The sequence below is a fragment of the Pseudophryne corroboree genome, unplaced genomic scaffold, assembly GCF_028390025.1.
Source record: "Pseudophryne corroboree isolate aPseCor3 unplaced genomic scaffold, aPseCor3.hap2 scaffold_910, whole genome shotgun sequence".
Lineage (NCBI taxonomy): Eukaryota > Metazoa > Chordata > Amphibia > Anura > Myobatrachidae > Pseudophryne > Pseudophryne corroboree.
The window spans coordinates 95013-115244 of NW_026970490.1; the positions used below are offsets into that span (position 1 = coordinate 95013).

General features: G+C 43.6%; 2 non-coding genes across 2 annotated transcripts; both read left to right on the forward strand.

The window, feature by feature from the left end:
• Positions 1-7639: 7639 nt before the first annotated feature.
• LOC135045549 (U1 spliceosomal RNA) lies at positions 7640-7803 on the forward strand. Its single transcript, XR_010237988.1, has one exon. It is a non-coding gene; the product is annotated as a U1 spliceosomal RNA (small nuclear RNA).
• Positions 7804-7955: 152 nt separating this feature from the next.
• On the forward strand, positions 7956-8118 carry LOC135045553 (U1 spliceosomal RNA). The gene has a single exon (XR_010237992.1). It is a non-coding gene; the product is annotated as a U1 spliceosomal RNA (small nuclear RNA).
• Positions 8119-20232: the final 12114 nt, after the last annotated feature.

The following is a 20232-nucleotide window of genomic DNA, read 5'->3' on the forward strand; positions in this document are numbered from 1 at the left end:
TTACCATTTTAATAATAGGGTAAAGAAAATTAAGTGGATTTTTGAAAGAAAACAATACTGTCAATATACTATTAAAACAAATTAAAATGGTAAAAGTTATTGTACTTTAAGTAAAAATAAAAGAGCCGAAATATCAATCCCAGTTTTGGATTACTTTAATTAACAAAAAAAAAATGCATATAGCAAAGGATAGTTTCAATCTGCCTACCGCTGGGTTATGGGCCCAGCATGCTTCCATTGCTGTACTCTGCTGCACATGTAAGTGCAAGAGATCCTGAAGCACTCACTCATCATGGGAAAGTACCAATGTGTTTCTTCGTTGGTGGATGGAAGAAACATCTTACAAAAACTCTCCAGATTATTGACTTTTTAAAGTTTTTCTAGGAAACGTTTTAGATGAATGCTTATTAGCCTTTGTCAGTATGGACTTTTGCAAAGTGTCTCTGTGGCGCAATCAGTTAGTGTGCACGGCTATTAACCAAAAGGTTGGTGGTTCAATCCCACCCAGGGACGTAATTGACCTTGTTATCAGATTTTGGTGATCTTTAAGTAGACAAGTCAAAATTTCAAACCCCCTCTTATGGTGTAGGGTACCTGGCCTTCTCTGATGTAATCAGATTTGATTCAGTGATTTTATAAAAACAGCTAGGAAGCACAATTTAGCAGTGGGTTGAAGAGAAAAAGAAATATGCTGGCAAAAGAATCCAATTGGGAGATTAAACAGCTCTTTATTTTCTGGCTTTATTTTTATGCTAACAAATTTGTTCTCTGAAAAGTGTCCACAAAGCCAAGTCTCTGATTAACACCTTTGTAGGGATGGTTTTTAACCTATTACTAAATTAAACTTGCTTCATTGGAAAGGCAGCAAGATGCATCCTCATTTCAATGTCTACTGAAATAATACGGGTTGACACCAGGAAACATTAACGCCACTGCATCCTTGCTGCTTTCTCATGTAGAAGTCTGTTTAATGTGAAAACAAGGTGATATCTAATTAGCACACAGGTAAGGAATTAAGAAAATCTTTATTTAAGGGTGAAGATGTTTCTCACAAAATCGTTGCCCCAATGCATCATTGAAATTCAAGCTGGAAAGATGATTTTAATATATCACTTGTACATTTTGTATTGCTCTTCTGGTGACAATGTAGTTTGTTTTTGTCAATTACCCTTTTAATAATAGGGTAAAGAAAATTAAGTGGATTTTTTAAAGAAAACTATACTGTCAATATACTATTAAAACAAATTAAAATGGTAAAAGTTATTGTACTTTAAGTAAAAATAAAAGAGCCAAAATATCAATCCCAGTTTTGATTACTTAAATTAACAAAAAAAAATGCATATAGCAAAGGATAGTTTCAATCTGCCTACCTCTGGGTTATGGGCTCAGCATGCTTCCATTGCAGTACTCTGCTGCACATGTAAGTGCAAGAGATCCTGAAGCACTCAGTCATCATGGGAAAGTACCAATGTGTTTCTTCGTTGGTTGATGGAAGAAACATCTTACAACAACTCTCCAGATTATTGACTTTTTAAAGTTTTTCTAGGAAACGTTCTAGATGTATGCCTTTGTCAGTAGGTACTTTTTGCAAAGTGTCTCTGTGGCGCAATCGGTTAGTGTGTCCAGCTACTAACCAAAAGGTTGGTGGTTCAATCCCACCCAGGGACGTAATTGACCTTGTTATCAGATTTTGGTGATCTTTAAGTAGACAAGTCAAAATTTCAAACCCCCTGTTATGGTGTAGGGTACCTGGCCTTCTCTGATATAATCAGAGTTAGATTTGATTCATTTATTTTATAAAAACAGCTAGGAAGCACAATTTAGCAGTGGGTTGCAGAGAAAAATAAATATGCTGGCAAAAAAAATCCAATTGAGTGATTAAACAGCTCTTTATTTTCTGGCTTTATTTTTATGCTAACAAATTTGTTCTCTGAAAAGTGTCCACAAAGCCAAGTCTCTGATTAACACCTTTGTAGGGATGGTTTTTCACCTATTACTAAATTAAACTTGCTTCATTGGAAAGGCAGCAAGATGCATCCTCATTTCAATGTCTACTGAAATAACACAGGTTGACACCAGGAAACATTAACGCCACTGCATCCTTGCTGCTTTCTCATGTGGAAGTCTGTTTAATGTGAAAACAAGGTGATATCTAATTAGCACACAGGTAAGGAATTAAGAAAATCTTTATTTAAGGGTGAAGATGTTTCTCACAAAATCGTTGCCCCAATGCATCATTGAAATTCAAGCTGGAAAGATGATTTTAATATATCACTTGTACATTTTGTATTGCTCTTCTGGTGACAATGTAGTTTGTTTTTGTCAATTACCATTTTAATAATAGGGTAAAGAAAATTAAGTGGATTTTTGAAAGAAAACAATACTGTCAATATACTATTAAAACAAATTAAAATGGTAAAAGTTATTGTACTTTAAGTAAAAATAAAAGAGCCGAAATATCAATCCCAGTTTTGGATTACTTTAATTAACAAAAAAAAAATGCATATAGCAAAGGATAGTTTCAATCTGCCTACCGCTGGGTTATGGGCCCAGCATGCTTCCATTGCTGTACTCTGCTGCACATGTAAGTGCAAGAGATCCTGAAGCACTCACTCATCATGGGAAAGTACCAATGTGTTTCTTCGTTGGTGGATGGAAGAAACATCTTACAAAAACTCTCCAGATTATTGACTTTTTAAAGTTTTTCTAGGAAACGTTTTAGATGAATGCTTATTAGCCTTTGTCAGTATGGACTTTTGCAAAGTGTCTCTGTGGCGCAATCAGTTAGTGTGCACGGCTATTAACCAAAAGGTTGGTGGTTCAATCCCACCCAGGGACGTAATTGACCTTGTTATCAGATTTTGGTGATCTTTAAGTAGACAAGTCAAAATTTCAAACCCCCTCTTATGGTGTAGGGTACCTGGCCTTCTCTGATGTAATCAGATTTGATTCAGTGATTTTATAAAAACAGCTAGGAAGCACAATTTAGCAGTGGGTTGAAGAGAAAAAGAAATATGCTGGCAAAAGAATCCAATTGGGAGATTAAACAGCTCTTTATTTTCTGGCTTTATTTTTATGCTAACAAATTTGTTCTCTGAAAAGTGTCCACAAAGCCAAGTCTCTGATTAACACCTTTGTAGGGATGGTTTTTAACCTATTACTAAATTAAACTTGCTTCATTGGAAAGGCAGCAAGATGCATCCTCATTTCAATGTCTACTGAAATAATACAGGTTGACACCAGGAAACATTAACGCCACTGCATCCTTGCTGCTTTCTCATGTGGAAGTCTGTTTAATGTGAAAACAAGGTGATATCTAATTAGCACACAGGTAAGGAATTAAGAAAATCTTTATTTAAGGGTGAAGATGTTTCTCACAAAATCGTTGCCCCAATGCATCATTGAAATTCAAGCTGGAAAGATGATTTTAATATATCACTTGTACATTTTGTATTGCTCTTCTGGTGACAATGTAGTTTGTTTTTGTCAATTACCCTTTTAATAATAGGGTAAAGAAAATTAAGTGGATTTTTTAAAGAAAACTATACTGTCAATATACTATTAAAACAAATTAAAATGGTAAAAGTTATTGTACTTTAAGTAAAAATAAAAGAGCAAAAATATCAATCCCAGTTTTGATTACTTAAATTAACAAAAAAAAATGCATATAGCAAAGGATAGTTTCAATCTGCCTACCTCTGGGTTATGGGCCCAGCATGCTTCCATTGCAGTACTCTGCTGCACATGTAAGTGCAAGAGATCCTGAAGCACTCACTCATCATGGGAAAGTACCAATGTGTTTCTTCGTTGGTGGATGGAAGAAACATCTTACAAAAACTCTCCAGATTATTGACTTTTTAAAGTTTTTCTAGGAAACGTTTTAGATGAATGCTTATTAGCCTTTGTCAGTATGTACTTTTGCAAAGTGTCTCTGTGGCGCAATCAGTTAGTGTGTACGGCTATAAACCAAAAGGTTGGTGGTTCAATCCCACCCAGGGATGTAATTGACCTTGTTATCAGATTTTGGTGATCTTTAAGTAGACAAGTCAAAATTTCAAACCCCCTCTTATGGTGTAGGGTACCTGGCCTTCTCTGATGTAATCAGATTTGATTCAGTGATTTTATAAAAACAGCTAGGTAGCACAATTTAGCAGTGGGTTGCAGAGAAAAAGAAATATGCTGGCAAAAAAATCCAATTGAGTGATTAAACAGCTCTTCATTTTCTGGCTTTATTTTTATGCTAACAAATTTGTTCTCTGAAAAGTGTCCACAAAGCCAAGTCTCTGATTAACACCTTTGTAGGGATGGTTTTTCACCTATTACTAAATTAAATTTGCTTCATTGGAAAGGCAGCAAGATGCATCCTCATTTCAATGTCTACTGAAATAATACGGGTTGACACCACGAAACATTAACGCCACTGCATCCTTGCTGCTTTCTCATGTGGAAGTCTGTTTAATGTGAAAACAAGGTGATATCTAATTAGCACACAGGTAAGGAATTAAGAAAATCTTTATTTAAGGGTGAAGATGTTGCTAACAAAATCGTTGCCCCAATGCATCATTGAAATTCAAGCTGGAAAGATGATTTTAATATATCACGTGTACATTTTGTATTGCTCTTCTGGTGACAATGTAGTTTGTTTTTGTCAATTACCATTTTAATAATAGGGTAAAGAAAATTAAGTGGATTTTTGAAAGAAAACAATACTGTCAATATACTATTAAAACAAATTAAAATGGTAAAAGTTATTGTACTTTAAGTAAAAATAAAAGAACCAAAATATCAATCCCAGTTTTGGATTACTTTAATTAACAAAAAAAAAATGCATATAGCAGAGGATAGTTTCAATCTGCCTACCTCTGGGTTATGGGCCCAGCATGCTTCCATTGCAGTACTCTGCTGCACATGTAAGTGCAAGAGAACCTGAAGCACTCACTCATCATGGAAAAGTACCAATGTGTTTCTTCGTTGGTTGATGGAAGAAACATCTTACAAAAACTCTCCAGATTATTGACTTTTTAAAGTTTTTCTAGGAAACGTTCTAGATAAATGCTTATTAGCCTTTGTCAGTATGTACTTTTTGCAAAGTGTCTCTGTGGCGCAATCGGTTAGTGTGTTCGGCTATTAACCAAAAGGTTGGTGGTTCAATCCCACCCAGGGACGTAATTGACCTTGTGATCAGATTTTCCAGCGTGTTTTGTTTGCGCCTTTGCAAATGTCTTACATCGACAAACTTATTTAGTACTATTTTGCAAATAGGGTTAAATTGTTGCAACATTGTGTTCCCTAATTGCTTGATTTTTTAAATGCAACAATTGATAAAGACACCTGATAACTGCTCTGTGGAGTCTTATTTTGCATCTACTTCTTATCTACATTTAATTCCCTACCTCTAATCAAGGCATTTTTAAATGCTGGGGTCTGCCAGGACGTGAGGCCTACCTAGACTTTAGATCTGAATTTGAATGTACTTGTGAACTAACTTAATTTCCTACTTCTAAATTCATTCCTAAATTCACTACTTACATGAATCCTGTAGTTGGGCATTTTGGGACTTCGATTGTGGGCATTGTTTTGTGTCCAGACCAGCAGCAGGTGGTGTGCATTTGCTGGAAAGGCATCGAAGACCTCCGATATGCTGCATCTCCTGATGTGTGTCTACCTCAAGTGACTGTCAGCAAATGCCTGCTAGATACCCCATTCCAAGCTGATTGTGACATCACGGAACATGCATCATAGAACAGGCATGCTAGAACATGGGTCTTCAACCTGCGACCCTCCAGCTGCTGTGGAACTACACATCCCAGCATGCCCTGCCTCAGTTTTAGCATACCTTAATAGCAAAACTGTGGCAGGGCATGCTGGGATGTGTAGTTTCACAGCAGCTGGAGGGCCACAGGATGAAGACCCATGTGCTAGAGCCAAGCCGCAGGTACATTGAATGCTAGCAAGCTGAATGTTTAAATCCTTTTTGTTCCGCAGCATTCCAATGCGGAAGATTCCATGGAACCAGAGATTATTCCATTGAGAAGGACATGCTGCCTGGATGACTGCACTGTGCAAATTAAGTCACGGAGCCAGTTGGCTTGTGGGTGGCTCTGGTGACTGGGTGGTTGGGTGGGCGGTGTGTCGGAGGTGGAGCACATGCAAATGAATGTGTATCATCCAGCTAGTGAGAGTGAAAACTCATGCAGGAGTGTGCCTGCTTGTCAGTGGGTTATGCACCTTGCCAGACGTCAAATCTACATGGAGCAGCTGGAGGGGACAAGAGCAGGTTTGCAAAATATAGATAGAAGAGCATATATGCTGGCACATTCTCCATGATTGTGTCAGCTTATGTTTTGGTGCACTGCACTTTCCTCCACTAAGTTTTAGCTATTTTGGTTAAACGCAAGTGTAGTTGCTTCTCGCCCTTTTGGCTGTGATCTTGTATCGTGGTTGAAGAGTCTGCTGGAGGGATTGTTTTCTTCATTGGCGAGAGACTGAAGATATTCCAGGATGGAAGGCTTGGGAACACTATCCGTTTTTAAGTTGTGGAAGAGTTGAAAGACCGGATTGGACTACATTCTATAGTAAAGGATATCTTTGTATTTATTGATCCTCCCTTTATATGTGTCTATCTTTCAATAAAGCTTCGGGCTTGTGATTCCCTCACCCTCTTACACTCCACACCCATAGCCTTATTAACTGTTGTATTATTGTATTCCATTGAGAAGGACATGCTGCCTGGATGACTACACTGTGCAAATTAAATCACGGAGCCAGTTGGCTTGTGGGTGGCTCTGGTCACTGGGTGGTTGGGTGGGTGGTGTGTCGGAGGTGGAGCACATGCAAATGATTGTGTATCATCCAGCTAGTGAGAGAGAAAACTCATGCAGGAGTGTGCCTGCTTGTCAGTGGGTTATGCACCTTTCCAGACGTCAAATCTACATGGAGCAGCTGGAGAGGACAAGAGCAGGTTTGCAAAATATAGACAGAAGAGCTCTCCAGCCTAGTTTGCTGTCTGTTTCCACTTCTCTTTTCTTGAGCCGCTCCCTTCTATGCCCTTGCGCACTATCCTGACTTCTCCCATCTGCTTACATTGTGCCTTCCAACGCACAATGCGAACTACAGGTAGTGCTGCAGGGCCCACACCCTTTTACTTGCCATACAGAGCAGCTCTGGAGCTGTTACAGTGCCCAGCTTCTGCAAGAAATCAGCTTGAATGCTTCAGGGGCTGGGGCATAGCCAACATGAGCCCCACACCGAAGGAGGGTGGAGGTGTTTAATGCGAACTAGGGGTCATCCAAGCGCCACAAAAGGCCGCCATGCCCTGCATGCCCCTTTTCTCTTTTCATATGCAGACGAGGGTTGAAGCCAACTTTGACCCACTGCTTGGATGACATCACCATATGCAAATCCATCTGCTGCAGGCCTTCCCCCAGGAATGCTTGCACTAGTTGTTGCATTTGGTTTGTTGTTTGGGGGTGCTTCAGTATTAGGCAGCCTTCTGCCCTCCCATGTTCATCTGAAAATATGTGTTCTCCCTGCAGTTGTTGTCCCCAGATGAGAGTTCCCTTGTGCTGCCTCAGTTGAATCTTCTTTACTTGACAGAGATGTGCCTGAGCAGCGGCCCTCCCTAGCCCTATCCCAAATCATACTTATTTTGCATAGGAGATATCATGGTAATGAAGACTGTTATCCCAGGGTGAGGTTCATTCATTGCATTCTGGGTATGCTGACCCCTGTGATTTCCCCAAATGTGGGAAACTCGACTTCATTATTTGTGGTAGTGGGGGACTGTGTTTGTGCTTTCCTCTGGTCAGCTCTGGTAAAAGTCAGATTTATTTGTCTCAGATCTTCCTCTAGCCTTGTTCTTCTTTCGAGAGTTCCCTTGTGCTGACTCAGTTGGATCTCCTTCACTTGACAGGGAAGTGCCCGAGCAGCGACCCTACCCAGCTCTAGCCCAACTCCTACTTACCTGCCAGGTGAGATACTATGATCATGAAGGTGCTTCTCCCAGGGCAAGGCTCACCCATTGCACTCTGGGTGTGCTGCTCTTGCGATTTCCCCAAATGTGGGAAACTTGACTGCATAATTTGTGTTTCCCCTGGTCGGCTCTCGTATAATTCAGATCTCTTTGTCTCAGGTCTCTCTCCAGCCTAGTTTGCTGTCTGTTTCCACTTCTCTTTTCTTGAGCCGCTCCCTTCTATGCCCTTGTGCACTATCCCAGGATAATTATTGTAGCTGGTCTGCGGGTAACAGCTCTCAGATCCACTTCTAGAAAAAATGCAACAATGTAATTTGAGTGACAAACTGCAGAGATGAACCCTTTCTGTGACTGCTGCACAGGGATCACACAAACTCTATTCATAGGGCTGACTTCACTTAGGGGAGATGTTCTCGCCCCGCAAAGAAGTGCGAGTATATACCGCACTTACGGTACCATTGGATTTACAGATATTTTCTTGCAATACACTATGGGGGTCATTCTGAGTTGATTGCTCGCTAGCAGTTTTTAGCAGCCTTAAAACGGTGGAGTTAACATATCTCACGTGGAAGGTGGTCATGTTATTAGCCTTGGCTTCGGCTAGGCGAGTGTCGGAATTAGCGGCTTTGTCACATAAAAGCCCATATTTGGTGTTCCATGTGGATAGAGCGGAATTGCGGACCCATCCTCAATTCCTACCAAAAGTGGTCTCATCTTTTCATATGAACCAACCTATTGTGGTGCCTTTGGCTACGCGTGACTTGGAGGATTCCGAGTTACTTGATGTGGTCAGGGCTTTGAAAATTTACGTGGCCAGGACGGCTAGAGTCAGGAAAACTGAAGCGCTGTTTGTCCTGTATGCAACCAACAAGATTGGTGCCCCTGCTTCAAAGCAGGCTATTGCTCGCTGGATTTGTAACACGATTCAGCAAGCGCATTCTATGGCTGGATTGCAGTTACCGAAATCGGTCTAGGCCCATTCCACGAGGAAAGTGGGCTCTTCTTGGGCGGCTGCCCGAGGGGTCTCGGCACTACAGCTGTGTCAAGCTGCTACTTGGTCAGGTTCAAACACCTTTTCAAAATACTATAAGTTTGATACCCTGGCTGAGGAGGAACTCATGTTTGCTCAATCGGTGCTGCAGAGTCATCCGCACTCTCCCGCCCATTTTGGAGCTTTGGTATAATCCCCATGTTCCTTACGGAGTCCCCAGCATCCTCTAGGACGTTAGAGAAAATAAGATTTTAAACCTACCGGTAAATCTTTTTCTCGTAGTCCGTAGAGGATGCTGGGCGCCCGTCCCAACTGCGGACTACTTCTGCAATACTTGTATATAGTTATTGCTTCAATAAGGGTTATGTTATAGTTGCATCGGTCCTGCACTGATGCTGCAGTATGTTGTTTTTTCGTACTTATAACTGGGTAGTTTATCACAAGTTATACGGTGTGATTGGTGTGGCTGGTATGAATCTTGCCCTGGATTAACAAAATCCTTTCCTCATACTGTCAGTCTCCTCTGGGCACAGTTTCTCTAACTGTGGCATAGAGGCGCATAGAGGGAGGAGCCAGTGCACACCCAGAACTAAAGTCTTTCTTAAAGTGCCCATGTCTCCTGCGGAGCCCGTCTATCCCCATGGTCCTTACGGAGTCCCCAGCACCCTCTACGGACTACGAGAAAAAGATTTACCGTAGGTTTAAAATCTTATTTTCTACTTTATTCTTTTCTATCCTAGTTTATTACGACCAACTCTCATCCAAGGAGTTTGATATTCTACTACCTGCATGCAATTTAAATTGCTTAAATTGTTTATATGGTTGATTTGTCCTTCACAACCCATAATCTGCAACTTGGATGTACTTGTGTCATTGAAAATCTTATAATAAAAATGTTTATATATTGAAAAAAAAAGTTATAAGACATATGCATTCAATATTTGAAGAAACAAAATAAAATAAAGCTATGTATTGGGTTTCACTAACAAGCACATTGGAAGACTTGACTACTGTTAAAAGACATGTATTACATGGTATAGAGCCACAAACCACAATGTAGTAAAATAAAAACAAACTTACATGTGTATCAAACCTATGTGAGGCTTACATTGATAGTGCAAGATCAACACTCTATCAACTGTGCAAACTAGACTGCACATAAATGCCATAAAATTTATCTGAGATTTTAGTAAATAAGGCCCGTTGCTGTCCGGGTCACACAGCCGTCACGCCCCGCCCCCATACGGTCCGGTCATGTCTGCGTTGTCCTGACTGTGCCCCCAAAATGGCGGCACAACGCCGCTGGCCCGACTCCTCCTGTCCAGTGACCGCCTCTGCCTGTCAATCAGGCAGAGGCGCTCACAGGGCAGAGATGCTGATCGCATCCTGGCATGTGCCGGTGCACTGTGGCACCAGCACACACGCACTTCAGACCTGATCTCCTGTTGTGTGAATATGCACAGCAGGGATCAGGTCTTAATTAGGCCCTATATACAGCTGTCAGTGAAGCAGTAATGTGCTGATGTCAGTGAAGCAGTGATGTGCTGCTGTCAGCGAGGCAGTGATGTGCTGCTGTCAGCGAGGCAGGGATGTGCTGCTATAAGTGAGGCAGGGATGTGCTGCCGTCAATGAGGCAGGGATGTGCTGCCGTCAATGTTGCAGGGATGTGTTGCTGTCAACGTTGCAGGGATGTGCTGCTGTCAGTGAAGCAGGAATGTGCTGCTGCAGTGAGGCAGAGATATGCTGCCCACTATCTCCCTATCACCCCTGCCTGAGTCACACACTTTCCCTGTCACCCCTGCCTCAGTTACCCACTATCTCCCAGTCACCGCTGCCTCAGTCAACCACTATACCTGCGACCCCTGCCTCAGTCACCCACTATCCCTGTCACCCCTGCCTCAGTCACCCACTGTCACCCTATCACCCCTGCTTCAGTCACCCACTATCCCTGTCAACCCTGCCTCAGTCTCTTACTGTCCCTGTCACCCCTGCCACAGTCATCCACTATCTCCCTATCATCCCTGCCTTATTCATTTATTATCCCTGTCACCCACTTTCTTCCCATACTTACCCAACCCCTTCCTATCACCCCTCCCTCAGTAACCCACTATCTCCCTGTCACCCCTGCCTCAGTCAACCACTATCACTGTCACCCCTGCATCAGTCACCCACTATCTCCCAGTCACCCCGGCTTCAGTCACCCACTATCTCCCACTCATACATGCTTCAGTCACCCACTATCTCCCAGTCATCCCTGCCTCAGTCACCTACTGACACCAGTGCAGATATTTCTGCTGCAGCCTCTCCACTCTCCAGCGTGAACGTCCTGACGACTGAGGAAATCCGCTTCCCAGTTGAGGACTCCGGGAATGAACACTGCCGATATTGCTGGCAGATGACGTTCTACCCAACTGAGGATTTTTGATACTTCCAGCTTTGCCATGCAGTTTCGAGTGCCGACTTGATGATTTGTGTACACTACCGTGGTGGCGTTGTCCGATTGTACTTGAACAGGCCTGTTCTGTACTAGAGGCAGGGCCAGTATCAATGAATTGAACACTGCCCACAATTCCAGAATGTTTATCGGGAGGAGAGATTCCTCCCTGGTCCACCGATGGTGAAGGGTCGTCATCACGGCCATGACCTTGGTGAATTTCTGAGGTGCCGTGGCCAAACCAGAAGGCAGGACCTGAAATCCAAAAACTAACCAGGCACAACACTGCTTAGCTTCCAACATCAGATGAGATTGGACATATCCAGTGTGATGCGGCTGTAGATGATTTTTGCTGTTTCTAACTTCTACATCAATGAATAAGTTTCAAAATAGAATGCATCAAGAGAACGGTGTTGGTAGTATAAAACTACCTACAGCACCTGGTATTCCTAGGTGGTCTCACATCCAAGAACAAACCAGGCCTAAGATCAGGTGATATTGGGCATATACAGTGTGGTGTGGCTGTAGATGAGCTTAGTGGTTTCTGTTAGAGTTCTTCTACTTCTAACTACTAGTACATAAATGAATAAGCGGCCGATTTATTAAACCCGGTGAAATTATAATTTGCATGGTGATAAAGTACCAGCCAATCAGCTCCTAATTGCCATGTCACAGGCTGGGTTTGAAAAATGACAGTTAGGAGCTGACTGGCTGGTACTTTATCACCTTGCACTTTATCAGTTCACCAGGCTTAATAGATCTGCCCCAATGTTTCAAAATGGAATGCATCAAGAGAACGGTGTTGGTATTGTAAAAATACACACAGCTCCTGGTATTTCCTGGTGGTCTCCCATCCAAGTACTAAAACCAGGACCAATACTGCTCAGCTTCCATGATCAGGAGAGATTGGGCAAATCCAGTGTGCTGTGGCTGTAGATGAGCTGGTGGTTTCTGTTAGAGCTTTTCTACTTCTAACTTCTGGTACATAAAAGAATACGTGTAAAAATTAAATGTACCAAGAAAAGGGTGTTGGTAGTTTAAAAACACCTAAAGAATCTGATAATACATGGATGGGAGACTGCTTGGTAGTAACAAAGTCCAATACTGCTTTGCTTCAAAGATCAAATGAGATTGGGCATATCCAGTGTGGTGTGGCTTTAGATAAGCTTTGTGGTTTCTGTTAGAGCTCTTCTACTTCTAACTACTGGTACATGGGCCCTCATTCCGAGTTGATCGCTCGGTAATTTTCATCGCATCGCAGTGAAATTCCGCTTAGTACGCATGCGCAATATTCGCACTGCGACTGCGCCAAGTAATTTAACAATGAAGATAGTATTTTTACTCACGGCTTTTTCTTCGCTCCGGCGATCGTAGTGTGATTGACAGGAAATGGGTGTTACTGGGCGGAAACACAGCGTTTTATGGGCGTGTGGATCAAAACGCTACCATTTCCGGAAAAAACGCAGGAGTGGCCGGAGAAACGGGGGAGTGTCTGGGCGAACGCTGGGTGTGTTTGTGACGTCAAACCAGGAACGACAAGCACTGAACTGATCGCAGATGCCGAGTAAGTCTGAAGCTACTCTGAAACTGCTAAGTAGTTTGTAATCGCAATATTGCGAATACATCGTTCGCAATTTTAAGAAGCTAAGATTCACTCCCAGTAGGCGGCGGCTTAGCGTGTGTAACTCTGCTAAAATCGCCTTGCGAGCGATCAACTCGGAATGAGGGCCATTAATGAATATGTATAAGGTTGTAGTTTATCCAATATGCCTTTACTACCTTACCTTACCTCCCCCCCCTCCCCTCCCCTCCTTATTACTTCCTTTGTTCTCTCCTCCTCGTGTGTGCGTTATTTGTTTTCTCATACGTCCTAGAGGATGCTGGGATCACATTAAGAACCATGGGGTATAGACGGGATCCGCAGGAGACATGGGCACTTTAAGACTTTCAAAGGGTGTGAACTGTCTCCTCCCTCTATGCCCCTCCTCCAGACTCCAGTTTTAGAATTGTGCCCAGTGAGACTGGATGCACTACAGGGGAGCTCTACTGAGTTTCTCTGAAAAGACTTATGTTAGTTTTTCTTATTTTCAGGGAGGCTGCTGGCAACAGTCTCCCTGCTTCGTGGGACTTAGGGGAGAGAAGTATGACCAACTTCTAGTGAGTTCAATGGCTCTACTTCTGGCTGACAGGACACCATTAGCTCCTGAGGGTGCTGATCGCTGGGTACGCCTAGATGCCCACTCCCGTAGCCTGCCGTCACCCCCTTACAGAGCCAGAAGTCAGAAGACAGGCGAGTAGCAGAAGAACAGATGGCATTCTGAGGTACCACGCAGCGAGCGGAATGCTGTGCGCCATGCTCCCACACAAACACAGGCACTGCAGGGTGCAGGGCGTGGGGGGGGGCACCCTGGGCAGCATAAATTCCTCACAAAAGGCTGGCAAAAGTGGACATTAGTACCTGAGCACTGTCCTTACCCCACCAGCGTAATTAATTATTTGTTTCTGAGCGGGACAGAAGCGTGCCATTACAGCGGCGGGGCTTCTTCCTCACCTCACCAGCACATCTATAGAGCGTTACAAGTCTATCACTATAGAGTTTATTATTTCCCAGACTGTGTACTTTTGACGCTGGGTTGTGAGCTGAAAAATCCCATTTGTCCCTCTGACAGATTTACTGTAGGTCTATCCCCCATAAGCCTATGTGTCTGTGGGTACTTGGTACATGTGTGTCAACATGTCGGTGGCTGAATGTTTTTCCCAAGAGGAAACTATATTAGGAATGCAGACATATGATGGTGGCCCTGTTGGCACCACCAATAACTGACTGGGTGAAAGTTTCAGTAATATCAGAGTGAGGTTGGATAAATCTGTGTCCCAGACACAGACGTAGAGAAAAGATGTGATGTTCATGGCTATGCTTCTTTTCCCTCAGGCCCAGCAAAAATGTTATTTTGCCCAGTTACTACACACTGATACTGACTCGGATACTGATTCCTATGTCGACCATAATATTTCCTGATTAGATCCAATATTGGCAAGGAGCATTCAGTACATGATTGTGGATATTAAGGACATATTAACATCACCGAGGACCCTGCTGTTCCTGACAAAGGGGTCTATATGTATGTATATATAGATATATAATGAAAGCTGATGTAACGTTCCTCCATCTCTGTTTGAGAAAGTCTGGGCCAGCTCGACAAGATGGTTTCAAATCCCCAAAAGGTTTCCGGTTGTTTATTCATTTCCTGCCGCGGACAGAATAAAGTGGGAGTCACCCCCTGTTCTGCACGGGGCCCTGTCACAAATCCAGCGGATCGTATGCAGGAAGCTACATTATTTCTAGTTATGTAACCACGGGTACATTACTTAGACCTGCCATTACATGCGCATGGGTGAGTAGTAGTATTCAAGAATTGGTCGAATACCTTGTCATCCGATATAGATATCCTGGAGACATGGGATGCTCCTTACGTTGGATCATATCAAGGACACTGCAGCATACTTACGACTGCAAGGGATATAGGACTCTTGAGTTCACGGGCCAATTTCATGGCAGTCTCGGATAGGAGGGCATTGTGGATTCACCAAGGGAATGCTGATGCTGACTCCAAGAAGAAAGGGAGTCTCTTCCCTATGAAGGTGAAGCCTTGTTTGGCGACGGCCTAGTTAATTTGATCTCGGCAGCTCCCGCAGGTAAGTCAACCTTCTTGCCCTATGTTCCCTCTCAACGGATGAAGACGCATCATTATCTAACGCAGTCATTTTGGCCCAATAGATATGCAAGAAGTTAAGATTCTCCTTTCTTTGCAGGTAGAGGAAGGAGAAGAGGGAAGAGGTCTGTAGCCTCTTCAAGATCGCAGGAGCAGAGATCGTCCTCTGCTTCTGCCAAATCCACTGCATGACGCTGGGGCTCTCTTGCAGGAGCCCGCACCAGTGGGGGCACGTCTAAAACACTTCAGTCAGTTCTGGATTAATTTGGACCTGGACTCGTGGGTTTTACAAATAGTGTCCCAAGGGTACAAACTGGGGTTTCAAGACGTTCCCCCTCACCGATTGTTCAAATCGGCCTTAGTCAGCAGGGAGAAGGCTTTTATTCAAGCCTCTTCGCGGTCCCGAAGCCGGACGGCTCAGTCAGACCAATCTTAAATCTGAAATCCCTCAATTTCTACCTAAAGAAATTCAATTTCAAGATGGAATCTCTCAGGGTAGGGATCTCCAGTCCGGAGGAAGGAGATTTCATGGTTTTGGTAAACATAAGGATGCCTACTTACATGTTCCCGTTTAGCCACTGCATCAAGCTACCTGAGGTTTGCAATTCAGGATTGTCATTACCAATTTCAGACGTTGCCGTTTGGTCTGTCCACGGCTCCGAGGATTTTCACCAGGGTGATGGCGGAAATGATGGTTCTCCTTCGCAAGCAAGGAGTCACATTTATCCCGTACTTGGATGATCTCTTGATAAAGGCGAGATCCAGGGACCAGTTGTTGCAAAACATTGCACTCTCCCTGACAGTTCTTCAACAACATGGTTGGCTCCTAAACTTGCCAAAATCGCAGTTGGTCCCAATGACGCGGTTGTTGTTTTTGGGAGTGATACTGGACACAGAAGAGGTTTTCTTCCAGTGGAAAGGCTATGGAGATCCAGAGTCTGGTCAAACAAATTCTGAAACCAGCAAGAGTGTTAATCCATCAATGCATTCGGTTGCTGGGGAAGATGGTTGCGGCCTACGAGGCCATTCAGTTTGGCAGGTTCCATGCTAGAGTGTTCCAGTGGGACCTGTTGGACAAGTGGTCCGGATCCCACCTACACATGCACCGGAGGATAATCCTGTCTTCCAAGACCAGAATATCACTCCATTGGCGGCTGCACAGTTCTCACCTCCTAGAGGGGCGATGGTTCGGGATCCAGGACTGGATCCTAGGGACCACGGATGCAACCCTCCGAGGCTGGGGAGCAGTCACAAAGGGGGAAAACATCCAAGGAAGAATGTCAAGTCGGGAAAGTTGTCTTCACATAAATGTTCTGGAGTTAAGGGCCATTTAACAACTGCAGACACAGTACGCACTGGGACGGGTGCCCAGCATCTTCTACGGACTAAGAGAAAAGGATTTACCGGTAGGTATTAAAATCCTATTTTCTCTAACGTCCTAGAGGATGCTGGGGACTCCGTAAGGACCATGGGGATAGACGGGCTCCGCAGGAGACATGGGCACTTTAAGAAAGACTTTAGTTCTGGGTGTGCAGTGGCTCCTCCCTCTATGCCCCTTCTCCATACCTCAGTTTGATACTGTGCCCAGTGGAAACTGGGTGCTTTTCAGGAGCTCTCCTGAGCTTTCTGACAGAAAGTATTTTGTTAGGTTTTTAATTTACAGGGAGCACTGCTGGCAACAGACACCCTGCATCAAGGGACTGAGGGGAGAGAAGCAGCCCTACTCTCTGAGTTGCAAGGTCCTGCTTCTTAGGCTACTGGACACCATTAGCTCCAGAGGGATTGGTACGCAGGATCTCACCCTCGCCGTCCGTCCCAGAGCCGCGCCGCCGTCCCCCTCGCAGAGCCGGAAGATAGAAGCCGGGTGAGTATGAGAAGAAAAGAAAGACTTCAGCGGCGGCAGAAGATTTCATGATCTTCACTGAAGTAACGCACAGCACTGCAGCTGTGCGCCATTGCTCCCATACACCTCATATACTCTGGTCACTGTAAGGGTGCAGGGCGCAGGGGGGGCGCCCTGGGCAGCAATATAAACCTCTTTTTGCCAAAAATATAACAAATATACAGCTGGGCACTGTATATATGTATGAGCCCCCGCCAATTTTACAGTTTAAGCGGGACAGAAGCCCGCCGCCGAGGGGGCGGGGCTTCTCCCTCAGTACTCACCAGCGCCATTTTTTCTCCACAGTACCGCTGAGGAAGCTCCCCAGACTCTCCCCTGCTGAAACCACGGTAGACAAGAGGGTTGAAAAGAGGGGGGGGGGGCACATAATTCGGCGCAAATTACATACAGCAGCACCACTGAGCAAACATTAAGTTACTGTGTTATTCCTGGGTTATATAGCGCTGGGGTGTGTGCTCATGTGCTGGCATACTCTCTCTCTCTGTCTCTCCAAAGGGCCTTGTGGGGAAACTGTCTTCAGAAAAAGCATTCCCTGTGTGTGTGGTGTGTCGGTACACGTGTGTCGACATGTCTGAGGAAGAAGGCTATATTAGATAGGAGCGGGAGCAAATTAATGTGGTGTCTCCGCCGACAGCTGATTGGATGGATATGTGGAATGTTTTAAATGCTAGTGTAAACTAGTGATGAGCGGGTTCGGTTTCTCGGAATCCGAACCCGCCGAACTTCAGCTTTTTTTACACGGGGCCGAGCAGGCTCGGATCCTCCCGCCTTGCTCGGTTAACCCGAGCGCGCCCGAACGTCATCATCCCGCTGTCGGATTCTCGCGAGCCTCGGATTCTATCGCGAGACTCGGATTCTATATAAGGAGCCGCACGTCGCCGCCATTTTCACACGTGCATTGAGATTGATAGGGAGAGGACGTGGCTGGCGTCCTCTCCGTTTATAGAGAAGAGAGTAGAGAGTTAGAGACACTATTTAGTATTTACTAATTTTGGGGAGCATATTAGGACTGGAGTACTACTACTTGCTGATAGTGTGACCAGTGACCATTGACCACCAGTTTAATTAATCCGTTCTCTGCCTGAAAAAAAACGATACACAGTGTGACACAGTCACATACCATATCTGTGCTCAGCCTCAGTGTGCTGCATCATCATATGTAATACAGGTTGAGTATCCCTTATCCAAAATGCTTGGGACCAGAGGTATTTTGGATATCGGATTTTTCCGTATTTTGGAATAATTAGATACCATAATGAGATATCATGGTGATGGGACCTAAATCTAAGCACAGAATGCATTTATGTATCATATACACCTTATACAAACAGCCTGAAGGTAATTTTAGCCAATATTTTTTATAACTTTGTGCATTAAACAAAGTGTGTGTACATACACACAATTCATTTATGTTTCATATACACCTTATATACACAGCCTGAAGGTCATTTAATACAATATTATTAATAACTTTGTGTATTAAACAAAGTTTGTGTACATTGAGCCATCAAAAAACAAAGATTTCACTATCTCAGTCTCACTCAAAAAAGTCCGTATTTCGGAATATTCCGTATTTCGGAATATATGGATATGGGATACTCAACCTGTACTGTATATCTGACTGTGCTGAGTGCTCACTGCTCACACAGCTTAATTGTGGGGGAGACTGGGGAGCAGTTAGAGCAGGAGTACATAAATAATATATTTTAAGTACAGTGCACACTTTTGCTGCCAGAGTGCCACACTGCCAGTGTGACTGACCAGTGACCACACTGACCACCAGTATATTGTGATTGCCTGCTTAGGACGGAGTACTACTTGCTGATAGTGTGACCAGTGACCAGTGACCACCACCAGTTTAATTAATCCGTTCTCTGCCTGAAAAAAAACGATACACAGTGTGACACAGTCACATACCATATCTGTGCTCAGCCCAGTGTGCTGCATCATATGTAATACTGTATATCATTATCTGACTGTGCTGAGTGCTCACTGCTCACACAGCTTAATTGTGGGGGAGACTGGCGAGAAGTTATAGCAGGAGTACATATTTTAAGTACAGTGCACACTTTTGCTGCCAGAGTGCCACTGCCAGTCTGACTGACCAGTGACCACTGACCACCAGTATATTGTGATTGTCTGCTGACCACCAGTATATTGTGATTGTCTGCCTGAAAAAGTTAAACACTCGTCGTGTGGTGTTTTTATAAACGCATTCTGCAGACAGTGTCCAGCAGGTCCGTCATTACATAATATATACCTGTCCGGCTGCAGTACTAGTGTGATATATATATATATATATATATATTAATTTTATCTCATTATCATCCAGTCTATATTAGCAGCAGACACAGTACGGTAGTCCACGGCTGTAGCTACCTCTGTGTCGGCAGTCGCTCGTCCATCCATAATTGTATACCACCTACCCGTGGTTTTTTTTTTTTCTATCTTCTTGATACTAGTAGCTTACTTTAGGAGTCTGCAGTGCTGACAGACAGTGTCCAGCAGGTCCGTCATTACATAATATATACCTGTCCGGCTGCAGTACTAGTGTGATATATATATATATATATTTTAATTTTATCTCATTATCATCCAGTCTATATTAGCAGCAGACACAGTACGGTAGTCCACGGCTGTAGCTACCTCTGTGTCGGCAGTCGCTCATCCATCCATAATTGTATACCACCTACCCGTGGTTTTTTTTTTTCCTATCTTCTTGATACTAGTAGCTTACTTTAGGAGTCTGCAGTGCTGACAGACAGTGTCCAGCAGGTCCGTCATTACATAATATATACCTGTCCGGCTGCAGTACTAGTCTGATATATATATATATATTTTAATTTTATCTCATTATCATCCAGTCTATATTAGCAGCAGACACAGTACGGTAGTCCACGGCTGTAGCTACCTCTGTGTCGGCAGTCGCTCGTCATCCATAAGTATACTAGTATCCATCCATCTCCATTGTTTACCTGAGGTGCCTTTTAGTTGTGCCTATTAAAATATGGAGAACAAAAATGTTGAGGTTCCAAAAATAGGGAAAGATCAAGATCGACTTCCACCTCGTGCTGAAGCTGCTGCCACTAGTCATGGCCGAGACGATGAAATTCCATCGACGTCGTCTGCCAAGGCCGATGCCCAATGTCATAGTACAGAGCATGTAAAATCCAAAACACCAAATATCAGTAAAAAAAGGACTCAAAAATCTAAAATAAA